The sequence below is a fragment of the Mustelus asterias genome, chromosome 16 (assembly GCF_964213995.1).
Source record: "Mustelus asterias chromosome 16, sMusAst1.hap1.1, whole genome shotgun sequence".
Taxonomy (NCBI): Eukaryota; Metazoa; Chordata; class Chondrichthyes; order Carcharhiniformes; family Triakidae; genus Mustelus; species Mustelus asterias.
The window spans coordinates 53,419,043-53,435,078 of record NC_135816.1 but is presented as its reverse complement, the minus strand read 5'-3'; the positions used below and the strand labels follow the sequence as shown (position 1 = coordinate 53,435,078).

General features: G+C 42.3%; 1 protein-coding gene across 3 annotated transcripts in view; it reads right to left on the bottom strand.

Moving 5' to 3' along the window:
• Positions 1 to 16,036, bottom strand: part of afap1l1a (actin filament associated protein 1-like 1a) — a 179,252-nt gene that overhangs the window by 110,980 nt on the left and 52,236 nt on the right. The window contains exon 1 of one of the 3 annotated variants that reach the window (XM_078231139.1): positions 15,977 to 16,009. The exons of the other annotated variants lie outside the window; for them this stretch is intronic. The gene's annotated coding sequence lies outside the window, so the exon portion shown is untranslated. Of the gene's footprint in view, positions 1 to 15,976; positions 16,010 to 16,036 lie in introns of those variants that run through there. 3 annotated transcript variants of the gene reach the window in all.

The window sequence follows — 16,036 nt, the reverse complement described above, 5'->3', positions numbered from 1 at the left end:
GTTTTACTTCCCATGCAGTCTGATATTGACAGTGCAAACCCTTCCTAAATTATTGTACCAGTGTGTTCTGTAGATATTTATGAAAAGAGAAGCATACATTATGCAGATACTCGTCACGGAAGCAGTTGGCAGGTTGTTCCTCAGCAATCTTCTACTGAACAAACGATGATGACCAAGGGAGGATCTGGAAAGTTCTGCACTATCCATTACACCCAGTGGCAGATGGAGGTCAAAGAAAGAATGTGTTGGTGGAAGGAACAGTTTTTGATAGTAACAATTGGGCCCAGTGGCAATGAGGGGCAGCACCCTCCGTAGGAAGGATGGAATTCCAGACATTGGGAAAGCATAGGACAGGTAAGGAGGACAGGAAGGCAACAGAGGCCCAAATCCTCAATTAAGGCCACCGCTGCATGCACTACTACCTGGAGATGATGGAGACCCAGTGCCACAGGAGAATGAGACTCTCAGGCAGATGGCGACAGATATGGGTGCCATTATTGCCAAACGCTTTGCATCATTTGTCGTCATGTCCTGTCAGCGGTTCTCAAAGTCACCGTAACCTTCAATTTCTTTGCTTCCAGCTCTTTCCAAAGAGAAACGTTGGATCTTAGTGACATCTAAAAAACAGCTGCACAGCACTGGATCTCATTGGTGCGGACACCTGCATTTGCCAGAGCTGGACAGACACAGACGCAGCCTCATTGGGACAGTCAGCACTGGGTTTCATTGGACTCCCCATGGTTCAGAGCATTGCTGATTGCATCCACTTGGCCATCAAGATAGAGACTTGCCAGTGTTATCCATCAATATGTTCTCAACTTCCAACCGGTCTGCCATCAGAACAGGAGCTTCTTCCACACGCGTACTTGGTTTCCTGGCAGCTGCCATGACCTTTTCATCTTCCGTCAGTTTAGGCTACCTCAGACCTTCCCTTCAACCTCCAAAATGCACGGATGGAACCTCGGGGACTAGGGAAATCCCTTTAAAATGGCTACTGACTCTCCCCTACAGGGACCTCAGAGGAGCACAGAGATAATATAACCCATGTTACTTGCTAAGCAGCACCACAATTGAGCAGGCCACTAGACTTCTGAAGACATGATGCTGGTACCTGAGCTAATTGGTTGGTGGCTTTCAATATCCTACTGCCAAGGCTCTCAGTTATCGTGGTGGTTTGCTGCATTCTTCATAGTATGGTCTTACAGAGAGGCATGGATCTTATGACAGGTGAATGCCTCGAACGAGACAGTTCATCAGGGGAGGAGCAGGGGAAGAGGGAAAAGAAGGGATTGGAGATGGAGGGAGCAGACATTGAACAGTGTAGTGCCCCAATACATGATGAGGCGACCTCCCTCAACCATCTTCCGAGAAGAGGATATCCCTCCTCACCATCAACATTAGATCTAGGTTGGCATCAATGAAGTGAAGGTCTGTCCTGACTGATGCCAGGCCTCTGGTTCCCCGATGACATTTTGCTTCTTTCTGGTGCAGCTTTGCCACAAACCACTGCCTCAGTGATGGTTGCTGTGCAAAGACTAAATGAGTGGCTCACTTCACCTGAGCTACCACTGTTCCTGCTGCCACTGGTTCAAAGGGGCAGGACACCCACGCCCATATCAACTAAAAGGCTCTTCCCCATGAAAATCTGAATTTTAATCAGTTTCCCACGAGAGGCAGGTTTCTAACGAAGAAATTTTCCTATTTCCCATCTCCATGGTGAAAATTCAACCTGTGGAAACTGTCCTGTTTTCAATGTATGATCGTGGCTCGCGGCAGCTTGTAGATGAGGAGGAGGAACGGATCAAGGATAGATTCACAGTTGTTGTAATAACGAATTGGGTGTCCATAAGAAATAGAAACAGAATTAGGCCATTCAGCTCTTTGAGCCTGCTCCATTTAATACAATCATGGCTGATCTAACACCCACTAAATCCACTTTTCTGCCTTCTCTCCGTAACCCTTAATTCCTCTACTGATTAAAAACCTATCGATCTCAGCCTTGAAAATGTTCAAGGACTTGACCTCCACAGCATCCTGGGGTAAAGAATTCCAAAGATTAACCACTCTTTGAGAGAAGAAATTCTTCCTCGGATCCGTCTTAAATGAGCACCCCTTATTCTGCGGCTATGCCCTCTGGTCCTACACTCGCCAACGAGTGGAAACATCTTTCTAACATTTACCCTATCTAAACCCTTAAAAATCTTATGTTTCAATCATGTCACCTCTGATTCTTCTGAACTCCAAGACGTACAGTAGAGTAGAAAGGTCATTATTAGAGACGCTTTGATTATGAATGGATTGGTAAGAGTGGAATCTAGCAAATGTTGGCCCAACAATCTGGTCAACAAATCAGAGGTGGTGGAAGGAGGAATGATACATAAATCATGCTGAAGGCTGTAGAGGGGTCAAGAAGGAATAATGCACTACATCCACTGCCTGAGACACAGGCTGGAATCTTCCAGCCCTATCGCTGCAGGTTCAGTGAGCCATCCATTGACCTGGTGCTGCCAACGAGGAGAAATTCGGGCCACAGTCTCAGAGGATGTAACTCATAGTTTTGGTTAGTTGCTGTGCTAAAATTTAACTGTGCACTGAGTTAATGGTTAGAAAATAGCCAGAACTCTCCATCCCAATCACTATCCTGACTTTTATTTTAGATGCCTGCATTAATTGTATATCAGTGGATATAGGTTGTAATCAGATGTGGGACTCACCTGTCCTGTATATATCAGAATGAATGAGGGTTGGTTAGTTAGAGGTACATGAAACGCAATGTAAATTGAATTTGTAAGTGCATAATGGCCAAGTTCCAGTTCAGAGTTGTAACAGTATGTGGTTTGGGAAATTGAATTAGGCAGAATTGGCCTTCGATATGATGTTCTTAGTTATTGAATAGCCTGCTAAATGCTTGTTCTGAGCACGGAAGTGAATTAGTGTCAGTTAGACAGCGTATTCAGTTAGACAGGGTATTAGAGGATTACTGCTGTCTAGTGCCACAACTGAGGACGTATCAGTATCTTGATGGAGGGAAGAAGAAAAGGGAAGACATTTATTTAGAGTCAAGAAGCTTCAAACAAATTTACTTTCTCACTTGGATTTCTTCATACTAATGAAAGAAATGCATTGTTGCTAAAATCTCTGAGGGATTTCTTGGGTAAGCTTTCAGCAAAACTCTTACCAATTGAAAAGATTATGGTACTTAAAAGAAATTAAAGTGTAGGTAACATCCCCAGTTTGACACGTTCTCACATTTTATTACTGCACTTCGGAATAATAAGGGTTACATTGTCACCTTTAAAGATAAATATGCCTCGTACCAAAGACCTATTTCCTTTTACAAACACCACAAGATTCAAAGTGAAATAAATGTTCTTGCCTAAATTCTTTGGAGAAGCTAAGAAAATGAGACGGGACTTTGATTTTGTTAAGGTAATTCAGTCCCAACAAAGTTCACTTGAAATGTTTAATATTTCAGTCTCTCGGCTCTGTTGAAACCATGACAAAAGTAGTGTTTTAAAAGTTAAGAAAATCATATAACAGCCCATACTGTCCAGCAATATGTGAATGGACCTTTTGGATAGTGCCTGATTATGGTTTAAAACTGTTTAGTACAGGATTGCCAATCAGGATGCAGCTCACAGATGGCCCTTCCTGTAAACTCTGGGTGTTGTTAGTATATCTTTAGTACCTTCTGTTTCCTTTTCTTGCTGTGCTCTCATTCGTTTGGCAGTACCACACCTAAACAGCCAAGTTAAAGAAACAACATCCCGGATTCTTGGCCTCAATTCCCCAGTCATCAAAACTCATTCATAGCAGACCTTTTTTGAACTTTGAGAACTACAGTAGATCAATCGCGATAAATACTGTAATAATCTGCATAATATAATTGGAGCACAAGTACTTGTACTTATTTGGAAACAAGTCAAAATTAGTAAAATGTATTAATGTACGGTTCTCCCTTTTAGTATTGTCCCGCCTTCAAATTTATCACTGCTGTTGGATTACTTTTAGTAATTGAATGGATATTTAAATTTGTTTCTCCTGCATGAGGGTTCAGGAATAGGACAAGCCACCTTGCTCATTTTGTCTTAAATCAGCAAAAACAACTTTCAGCATAGGAGATTTCATGAGGTTTCTCCTGGTGTGGTACAGCGGGGACTGAAACTTGCTATCTATGTACAGATATGAAAAAGACTGAAGAGTTGCTGGTGCCTGTGGAATTGAAACCCAGTAGGAATTGAGTGGAAGAAAAGGACTGAGCCCGAGACATGGTGTTGTTCTGGCACAGGGGACCAGAATTTGGGGCATAAATCAAAATGGACAGAGTTACCTCATTTTTCAAATAATTATTAAGTTCAAGATCCTGTCGAGTTGGGTGCTCACAGTAAGAGTTTTAACAACACCAGGTTAAAGTCCAACAGGTTTATTTGGTAGCAAATGCCATTAGCTTTCGGAGCGCTGCTCCTTCGTCAGATGGAGTGGATATCTGCTCTCAAACAGGGCATACAGAGACACAAAATCAAGTTACAGAATACTAATTAGAATACGAATCTCTACAGCCAATCAGGTCTTAAAGATACAGACAATGTGAGTGGAGGGAGCATTAAGCACAGGTTAAAGAGATGTGTATTGTCTCCAGACAGGACAGCCAGTGAGATTCTGCAAGTCCAGGAGGCAAGCTGTGGGGGTTGTTGGGGGAGTTGGGTGCTGCCAGAGATGCACCCAGCCACCACAAGATGCTCCACAAGATACTAAGGGCGATTCTATCATTTGTACCAGATTGCATCTAATATCAGTTTGTGGAGAAGGGGTAATTTACTTGTACAGGGTTATATATCAGGGAGGGATTAAGCATGCTAGGGCTTTAAATGTTCAAAATTTTGACTGAAACATCAGCTTGAACTGAAGCAATTAGAAAAAAAATGCTCTCAACTTGCTACCAGGAAAGTGTTCTGCTAGCTGCCTTTCATCAGCATCAGGCAGAGTTATCCACCCTTCTGTGGCAGAACCCTTATCGTGGGTTTTACCATGGTCACTCTGCAATATGCTCTTATAATGGTGGATGGAGGTTAGCAAGAGGAAGTAGTTGCCTTCTGTATCAAATCTCTCAAGTTGTTCCTTTGCGTAAAGATAATAACCCAGGAAAACATCATGTTTTTTGACAAAAGGGTTGGTCACAGGATCCACATCACATGAACCCATAAGGAACTATCCTTACAAGAGAATTTTGGACAACTTAAAAAAGTAAATTAGAGCAGAAACTAACATTTCATAGAATCATAGAAACCCTACAGTGCAGAAGGAGGCCACCCGGCCCATCGAGTCTGCACCGACCACAATCCCACCCAGGCCCTACCCCCACACATCTACCCGCTAATCCCTCCAACCTACGCATCTCAGGACTCTAAGGGGCAATTTTTAACCTGGCCAATCAACCTAACCCACACATCTTTGGACTGTGGGGGGAAACTGGAGCACCCGGAGGAAACCCACGCAGACACGAGGAGAATGTGCAAACTCCACACAGACAGTGACCCGAGCTGGGAATCGAACCCAGGACCTTGGAGCTGTGAAGCAGCAGTGCTAACCACTGTGCTACCGTGCCGCCTCAGCAGTTGCAGTGTGTAATCAGCACCGGCAATGCTTTGCATTGGATATGTTACTAGTGATGTTTCTAAGTCAACTGACAAACAACTTGCAGCTTCTCTCATTAATCAGTTTTATTTGATTTGTTCCCTCCACTCTATCATGAATAATAAGTGTATACGGTTTATATTTATATGAGGAGATGGATTTTGAATTTAGTAACTTTAAAAAGATATTTCAATTTCCAGTGAAATTCAAATCAAGGATCTCATGACAAGATTTCAAAACCTTTTACTGTTACAAAACAATCTGAAAGCAACATTGATTAGCCACTATTTAGTAGGCAACTTGTACTTTAAACAGCAGGAAAGATCCACCATGTGACGTTTCATATGACTGAAAATTCCCTGCCATGATTATACTTTACACTGTCTCTTCAGGAGACACTTTCTTCTCCAGAAACCAGTTTGAATCTATTCTCTACTCTTGATGGCATGCTTCTTTTTCCCTTTCCCAGCAGTAATTTCTAATCCCAGGACTTCCTTTCATTGTGAGGGTTACCTTGGAAATTTCTCTCTCTAGTTAAAGTAAGGTGAATCTTCCAGTCTAATTTAAATCCTCACAAACTTGGTCTCCTCAATCTTAGCACAAGCTCCGACCCAGATTATGGATGGTGAGCATTTTGGTGAACAATATTCAGGTGCAGGGTTGGCTGCTTTTATCTCTTTGCTCCCTCTCTATCTCTTGCAGACTGACATGTCTCTTTGCTTCTGGGACAGCTTAGGAAACCGTATAACCTGATAATTCCATGGCTTTCTATAAAACTCCTCCTTTCTCAAAGACCAGCTCCATGGCAACATGAAACTTGTATCCAGGTAAAAATGTCAATTAGCCATCCTCTGGACCCAAGTTCCATTCTAGCTTGGAATTCAACAGACCATTTAGAATATTATGGTTTATTAAATCTGACATTCCCAACATCTCATTGTGAGACTTGGAAACTACAGTCTACCCTCAGTCAGCACAGATGTTCCTGCCATTTTGGGCAATGTGGCTCCAGAGTGGATTGAGTGCATTCTGAGAAAAATCAAAGCCTGATATCAGAGGAAAATAGATAGTTGATTAGTTGGCAAGTAAATTTCCCAATTATCAAAATTCTTACAGGGCAGATGCAGGAAGCATGTTTTCCTGGTTGGGAGGTCAAGAACCAGGGGGCACAGTTGCAGAATATGAGGTTGACATTTAAGATGGAGGTGAGGAGGAATTTCTCCACTCAGAGGGTATTGAACCTTTGGGATTCTGTATCTCAAGAAGTTGTGGAAGCTCAGTCATTGAGTACATTCAAGCTGGACAGCAATTGATTTCTAGATATTACAGATATCAAGCAATATGGAAATACTGAGGGAAATGGCGTGGAGAAAGAAGATCATGCATGATCTAGTTGAATGATGGAGGTGGATTGAGGGGCCGAATGGTTTATTCCTATTACAATTTCCTATATACCAGTGTGAATATATTACACCTTATTCCTATTAATTGAACTCAAGTCCTTTAACAATCAAGCCACCCAAACTTATTGTCAAGGTGAATTCAGATGAGGCTACATGACCCCCTTCCCCCCACCCCTTCATTTCATCATTTTATCTTCAATTATAAAGACGGTTCCAAAAATATTACAGCCTTACAAACTTTGTGTCGGTAACGATTCAAGGAGTTAACTTTTGTTCTGGAAAGCACTTTCACTAACATCTCAACAGATGTACCAGTGGAAACCAAGCCTAATTTCAAATGCTGAGCATCATCACAATCCCCTACAGATTGGATTATTTATTAACTTCTCTGTTTACACAGCACAGTTAATCTTTCACTGCCCCAGTCCAAATATATATAGGAATAATGACTGAACTGCTCACGGGGTGGTTTAACCTGGTGACCAATATCTGACCTTTTATGTCCATGAGGAATGCAGTTAGTTCTCTGGGAGTGAGATGGATTGCATTATTGATTAACAACTGATTACAATCTGAACAGTTAAGAAATGGCTGTTTCTTTTTTTTTAAGTAAGTCCACAATACGCCTTAATATTAATTGCAACCTGAAAATCAATATCTCTATAAAATGAGACCACAAACATCATAATAATGGAACACATTTTGCTACATCTATTGACGTGTGTAGGAAACAAATTGCTACCACTTTGATATGAAAAAGATAAAGATTATGGGTAATCCCTTTAAATTGCATTGAGGGAAACTATTTCATTGCACAGAACTTTACAAGTTAATGCTGTTTATAGCAGTTATTGTGGAAAATTAATTTTCCTCACTGGTTTCCTAATCCCTCTACAGATCTATATGCAACCATTGATATACCATAGGCGAGTAGACTTTCTGATGGAAAATTGTTCACCCAACTGAATGGGTGGCATTCTCCGGCCGTGCTTGCCTGTAAACCGGAGATTCCCGCCTGATTTCAATGGACTTCCACATGGTTCCTCCCCCCCCCCCCAACCAGAATCCCAGTGGTGGTCAGGATGGGAGAGTTCCAACCAATGGTCTCTGTGGAGCCTATAAAATGTTCCAGAGGTAACTGGTAACAAATAGTTATTTCAGCACTGTGCTGAAAATCCGTGCAAATGTTAAATGGATATGCTTAGTACTACTCTGTACCATTCTCATGATCCCAGTTTTTGTGCCAGCATTGATGACAAATGGCCAGAGCTTCAGAAATACTGGGCACATTTCCTAAACTAATTTGATTTTAATCAGAGGATTGTAATTCACTCTGCTTGTTGAAAAATGGGTGTTACGGGAGTTAAAAATCAACCTGATGAGGAATATTCTCTTTAGAGCAGAGAGGGGATTTGATAGAGGTGTTCAAAATCATAAGGCATCTGGACAGAGTAGCTTAAAATTAAGCAGGATTCCCTGTTTGATCACTGTCCGGGAAAATTGCTGCTTGGAGTGAGTGCAGGCATGTGGACAATGGGCTCAGGTGCCTTCACCCCATAATGAAATAATTTCCTGATACTGGTTCACATGCGTAGAAAGATGACTTGGAAATGTACACCAGCAAAGATTCAACATCTTCAGGAAATGAGAAGAGAGTTGGAGAAAATTAGTAGGCAAATAAAGTACATCTTTTTCAGCAGGCCAACTTGGAAGAAGCCTTAACCTTTTACAATCATAATAGACTATTCCTTTGGGTGACCTGCTACAGATTAAAACAAAACATATTTTGAACAGTTTGTTTGACTAAAAGTTTCCATAATGTACTGAATAAAAATCCTTTATGACCCAAAGCTTTTGGGTGGCACGGTGGCCAGTGGTTAGCACTGCTGCCTCACAGCGCCAGGGACCCGGATTCAATTCCTAGCTTGGGTCACTGTCTGTGTGGAGTCTGCACATTCTCCCCATGTCTGTGTGGGTTTCCTCTGGGTGCTCCGGTTTCCTCCCACAGTCTGAAAGATGTGTTGGTTAGGTGCATTGGTCTTGCTAATTTCTCCCTCAGTGTACCCAGGTGCCGACTTGGGGATTTTTACAGTAACTTCACTGCAGTGTCAATGTAAGCCAACTTGTGACAGTAATAAATAAACTTTAAACTGAACAGTGTCACACTTGTGCATAAAATGAAAGCAATTCTCCTAAAGATCAGTGGACGATCCAAATGCTCGACATTAATCCTAATGCCAAAGGCTCGCGAGCTTTTGTTCATCAAGTTTCAATTCATGTAAAAATTCGTAGCAAACACATGCTACCTGTGGTATAACTGAAGTGTCTGGATACGAGTCAAGATGCGAATATATATGGTGCAATTACCAAATCTAATATGATTTGGGAATTTTTACTCGCAAAGCACCACAGGTTTGATTTTACAGTCTCAGTGGGAAGTCTTAAATTAACAGTTGGAAAATTGTTCACAACCCCGGCCTAAATTTCCAATATCCGCTCTTCAAGCAGGGCTCCCTGCCAGACTAACTGTCCGAGAAGTGTAATCTTAACATATTAAAGAAGCATACTAAACCTCTTCCAATTTATAAGCATCACTCTCAGTAGTATCCTTCCTGTGTTGCAACTGTGTTAATGCCCTGCCAAAAGAATCACAAATTACATCTTGCAAAATCAAAGTTTTGTTTACTTGAGGAAACAACTGGAGCTCCAACGCTATTTTTGAATTCAATTATTTTCCACCTTCATGTTTGTTGGAGAAAGGCACAGGTTTCTTTCACTGTCTTTCTATATAACAGCTTCAGGAACCAGAAGTAGCATTTTTTAAAAAGCACAAAAATATCCCCAAACAGTGGCCTGTAAATGTCAACAGAAACCCTCTCATTTATAAAGACAGTATCCACCTGTAAAGTGTCGTGAAACTCCATAACCCTCAACCCCTTATCCATCGAACTCAGCCTTGAATAAATTCAATGACCCCGCTGCCACTGCTTTATGGGGAAGAATGTTCCACTGATTAATGACCCCAACTGAGAAAATCTTCTCATCTCAGTCCACGATCTTACTTGCCATGCACACCACGCTCCTGCGAGGTTGGAGAATTTGGTGACCACCGGCGTGACCAGTGATAAGATTCCAGCCAAAGTCTTAAAAGGGACACCTCTTATTTTTGAACCGTTTCCCCTAGTTCTAGTCTCCTCTGACTTTCTGACCAACAGAAGGATGAAGGTCTACCCACGAGACGTGGTCAGCAATCCAAGAACACTTGCTCCCACAGGGCATTTTCCCGGCACCAACACTTTTGGACATTCAAATACATGACATGCTCACATATCGTCGTGAAAATTAATTTTATGCTGACGATATTGCTTTGACAACTCAGGCCAAATCTTTTCAGGATATGGGAGCCATGCTAAGCTCTGATCTGTCAAAAAATGGTTGAATATTTCTACAAGTGGAGACTGCGCCCAAACCCAGCCAAGTCCATCGTCTCTGCATTCCACATTTAAAAACGCAAGACATGCAAATTGTAAGCCATGCAACGGGTCAGAGTTTTGACAGGTGAGAAGTCAGGGGACCCTTCGTAGAGGGGATAGAAAATTTGAAGAGATAGCTAACACCCATTGCCTTTGGAAGGGAATTTCTGGTCCTGTTCACTCTTTCTGATTGCCTTAAGATTTTCTAAGTATTCGGCTGTAACCTCCTTAATAATGGATTATAGCAATTTCCCTATGACAGATTTTAGGCTAACTGACCTATAGTTTTGTGCTTCATATCTCTATCCTCCCTTGAATAAAGGTGGTACATTTGCTATTTTCCAATCTGCTAAAACATTTTCTGAATCTAAGGAGCTTTGGAAGATTACAACCAATGCCACTACTTTCTGAGCAGCCACTTATTTTAAGACCCTAGGATGCAGGCCATCTGGTCCAGGGGCATGTCAGCCTTCAGGTCTAATAGTTTTCACCTCATCCTTTCCCTTGTGATGGCGACTGTTTTAAGTAAATATGTACCACTGTCATGTACCTAACACTCGTTGCTTCCAAACTGGACAAGGCAGAGACCTGAAAACAGACTATGGCCGGAGCTTTCCGGCCGTTCACGCCGGCAGGGTCTTCTGGTCCTGCAATGGCGCACCCCGCCATAGATTTCATGACGGCACACTCTCACCATGCGGTGGAAGGATGCTTTCAACAGACAACTCCATTGACAACGGTTGCTGCCACAAAACATGCAGCAGGTTGTGCTGAAAATCCCGTCCTGCATGTCTGCGTTCTCAATCAATGATTTACATTAGGTGAAGGGAGAGGGCAATCGTGGAAGAAAATATACATACTGGAATCACTAGATGTGAAAATGAGAAAAAAACAAAAATTAGATCATTGTTAATGTTAATGCAGATTACAATTAGCCTCATGACATACTCACGAAATGACAAAAATATTTTTTCCCTTTTGAAGTGGATAGTATATCTTATTGAAGCAATAACTAAAGTATCAAATCTATCTGTAAGCAACAAGGCACATTCTTAAGTGAATCCTAATTGTGTTGTTCTTTAACAAAAGGCAAAGAATCCGGCTAACAATGACAATTCAATTGTGTCAAGGAACATTACACAAGAATCACTTGCAAATACTTAGGATCCTTTTAACCAGGAAAAGCACTGCACATTCTTTTTGTGCCCAATTGTTTCCCCTCTTCTACTGAAGGCACTGCCTCATCCTATGGCATGTTCCCATGGGCACAATCCCATTGCCAAGTGGCATTCTCATTTGTAAAGCTAATGGAGGGGCGATTCTCCCAAAAACTGGAGTAAATCACGTTGGGTTTTTCAGGGGGAGTTTCAAAATGAATCTCCCACACTCTGTGCACTGCTGAGTGCACTAGCGTGAATCAGTCCAAAAAATCAGAGGGTAAGGCCGATTCCCGCTGGATAGGCCAGCAGCATAGCGCTGAGTGGGCCACTGCGCATGCGCTGATCTGTCAGCGCCGAGATCAGCGCATGTGCTGTGGCCCCTGTCTGCTGGCCTCCCAATCGCTGGCCAGCCCGGCGACCACCACATCGCCGGCCATGCGACCCCCCTTGGCCCGATTGCTGCCCCCCCCCGAACATGCCCAGGCCAGCCTCGACGACCCCCCCCCACCCCCCGAACATGCCCAGGCCAGCCTCGACGACCCCCCCACGCCCCGCCACCCTGCAGCCCTGAAACAAAAGCAGCACAGCGGGCTGGGATAATCGCCCCCAAGCTTTTCATAGAAATCATAGAATACCTACAGCGCAGAGAGGAGCCATTCAGCCCATCGATCCTGCACTGACAACAATTCCTGCCCAGTAACCTGTTAATGCCCCTGACACTACGGGGCAATTTAGCATGGCCAATCAGCCTAACCCACAAAGCTTTGGACTGTGGGAAGAAAATGGAGTACCCAGAGGAAACCCACGCAGACACAGGGAGAACGTGCAGACTCCACACAGACAGTGACCCAAGCCAGGAATCAAACCTGGATCCCTGCCGCTGTGAGGCAGCAGTGCTAACCACTGTGCCACCCCTTTTTTTTGAAACCTGCAAAAAGATAAATCATTAGCAAACGCCACAACATTCACTTAATATGCATCCACTCACACAGACCGTTAAAGAAAAGAGAGAATCCAGCTTGTTGTGAGATATACATTTCACATGTTAGTACTCATGACATTTTTTTACGTTCCGTTCTTTAGCAACTGGTGGTGTATTCCACTTAGTGACAAATCACCTGGTCAATTTTGATGAAGCTTAAACAAACTCGAATGAATCTTCTGGGCAGTATACACCAGAACAATAAAACCTTTACTGACACAAATATCCTAGTCGTGTGCTTCATCAAAGTAGTACAACACCAAGGAGGCACTGCCATTTAAGGTAATGGCACTTAAGCTGTCATTCTCGTGAATAAAAATGAGAGTTTAGCACGAAATGGAACACCGTAAATCACACATGAATTCTGCAGTTTAAGGATTGTACTGTTTTTTAAGTCCCATATAAGGCAAACAAATGATTCCTTTGAGGGTGTCAGTGAGTTTGCTTTTCAAGAAAAAGTGTCAAATATATTGCATCCATGTCAACACGTTAGAGAACACGTGTGGGCTGCAGTGAGGTAAATCCGCAGATTAAAGGATAAGATTACAGAAACAGCTAAATCCCTTCAATTAAAAAACCAAGATTCCTGGAGCTGGAGACAGGCAAAAGAAAGCCTTGCATTTATATAGCGCTTTCCACAGCCTCAGGAAGCCCCGACGCATTTTACAATCAGAAAAATATTTCTGAAGGTTAGTCACTGTTGTAAGAGCTTCACAGATTGGATCTGTGAAGCTCTTACAACAGATTAGAAAATGGTGCAGCCAATTTGTGCACAGCAAGCTCCCGCAAACAACAATACAAAAATGTCCATTTTGTAGGTGTTGGTTGAGGGATAAATATTGACCAGGACGCAGGGACAATTCCCCCGATCTTCTGCGAAATAATGCCGTGGTATTCTTTTAAAGCAAACCTGAGAGGGAGGCAGTCTGACAACTGATCCCAAAGACACCACCTACAGTGTAGCACTCCTTCAGTACTGCACTGAGGGTCAGCTTAGATTCTATTCCCAGGTCTCTGGAATGGAACTTGACCCCCCCAACCTTCTAACTCAAAAGATGAGAACATTCCCATTGAGCCATCACCAATTAAATCTTAAAATGAATAATTTTAAGATTAGGGTTATACTTAAGAGTACATGCCAGTGCTTTAATGCTACAGGTTAACTGCGACACATTTCCTTGTTTGCTGCAGGAGGTACTTTACCATCTCTCCCTACCAAAATTCAGCATTGATATAGAAGACTATTCAGTTAATTATGTCAGGGTTGATGTGGCCCATTGTCGGCTTTTTGGATCCAATCTGTGAAGCTCTTAAAGCTTCTTCCTAAGACAAACTTCTGTTGCCTGGGAATTTAGCTCCCGATATTTTTCAAACAATTGACGTGGCCACCGTTGACTAGTAAATTTAGATCAGTTGGCTGTTACTAACATTCTAGACACACGGGAGCTGAGGATTTCAAGTATTCATGGATCAAATGGGAGTGGGGGATGGAGGAGCGAGGGAGATAAGAGATCGGGAGGGAAAAGGTGGTAAGAGAACACGAGAATCATAGAAACTGCCAGCACATGAGGTTGGTACATTGTACATTTGGTACATTGTGTCTACGCTTGCTCTTCTGAAAGTGAAATCATGCTCAATCCAACAGCCCTTTGCTTGCTTTTGTCTATAGCAGAAGTTTCTCAAGTACCTGTCCAACTTTGTTGGAATCAGGTCAGGCAGCACGGTGGCACAGTGGTTAGCACTGCTGCCTCACAGCGCCAGAGACCCAGGTTTGATTCCCGGCTTGGGTCACTGTGGAGTTTGCACGTTTTCCCCATGTCTGTGCGGGTTTCCTCCGGGTGCTCCGGTTTCCTCCCACAGTCCGAAAGACATGCTGATTAGGTGCACTGGCCATGCTAAATTCTCCCTCAGTGTATCCGAACAGGCGCCAGGATGTGCCGACTCGAGGATTTTCACAGTAACTACATTGCAGTGTTAAGTTAAGCCTAATTGTGACACTAATAAATAAACTTAAAACTTTCACTATCTTCGAGTCGAGCGTTCAGCAATGTGATCAATCACCTGAAAAAAACGTCCCCATTTTCTTGCTCAATCCATTGACACCAATTTTTAACGTGTGATCTTTCATTATTGACCCATTCTCAAGAAGAGTTTTTCCTCCATCAAACTCTCTCATCATATTGAAAACGTTCATTGAATCACCTCCTCCCCTTATAACTAAAGTCTTTTATGCTGGTAACATCCTCCACACCCTTTTTAAAATCCTTGCAATTTTCCTGAAGCGTGGTTCCCAGAATTGTCCACAATACCTCAGCTGAATCCTAACAAGTGATTTATAAAATCCTAGCAAGATTTCTTTGTTTTCATATTCTACTAAGAGAGACCTGCAAAACATTTGCGACCATGTAGTATCTCTACTGCAACAAAACATCTTTAAGTAGAGTTTTTAGTTAGTTTTTCTTCAAAGACTTGAACAGAACCAAAGCTTCTCACTCTGGAGAGGGTTACATAAATCTGCTCATACGTAAAAACTGACCAAGGAATATAAATACTAATCTTGTTAAGAGTCTGGTCTTGTGACTTATTTTATAGCTATAGAATATGAAAGTTTAACTTGGAAATGTTTTTGGTGGCTTTATATAAGACCATAACACATAGGGGCAGAATTAGACCACTCGGCCCAACGGTTCTGCTCCGCCATTCAATCATGGCTGATTTTTTTTTACATTTGATGGGCTCAATATTATTTGAGGAATAAAACTCCATTTCCTTGAAATTTGTCCATCATACTTTCAGCATTTTTGAGTACAGCTTTCTAATAATCAAACTTATTCCACAACAACATCCTTATTTAGAATTCAGGTTTCTTGGCAATATTATGACTGCTCTCTCCTTGAGTTTAAACTTGTATGATGGCATATCCATTGCAGACAGACTGCGTAGAAACTCTCGATGAGTATAGATGGTGACCATCTTCTTCCTCTATAGAATTAATGTTGATGCATTCTTTTAATTCAACAGATAGCTTTTGAAAACCTTTTTCATCCAAATCACATGCATCTTCATTTTTAGCACAAAGAATATATTCTGAATAAGTTGTAGTAAATAATAAACTATTTTTGCTACAGTTAAGCAATTCCAAAGTTTCACCCACCCCTTCCTACGTCACCCCTTCAATGCCATTCTACTCTTTCTATACCATTTCTCTCATGCCATCCCAATTCCTTCCTCCCACTCTTGTCCTCCTCATCCCTCCTATCAATTCCATTCCATCTGGAAACAATCTCTTTAGCAAGGGTAATTTTATTGTTGGGCTTCCCTGACCTTATGCTGTTTTTGTTTTCCGCCAAACCCCACTTCCACTGCCACCAAGCATTGGTAGTC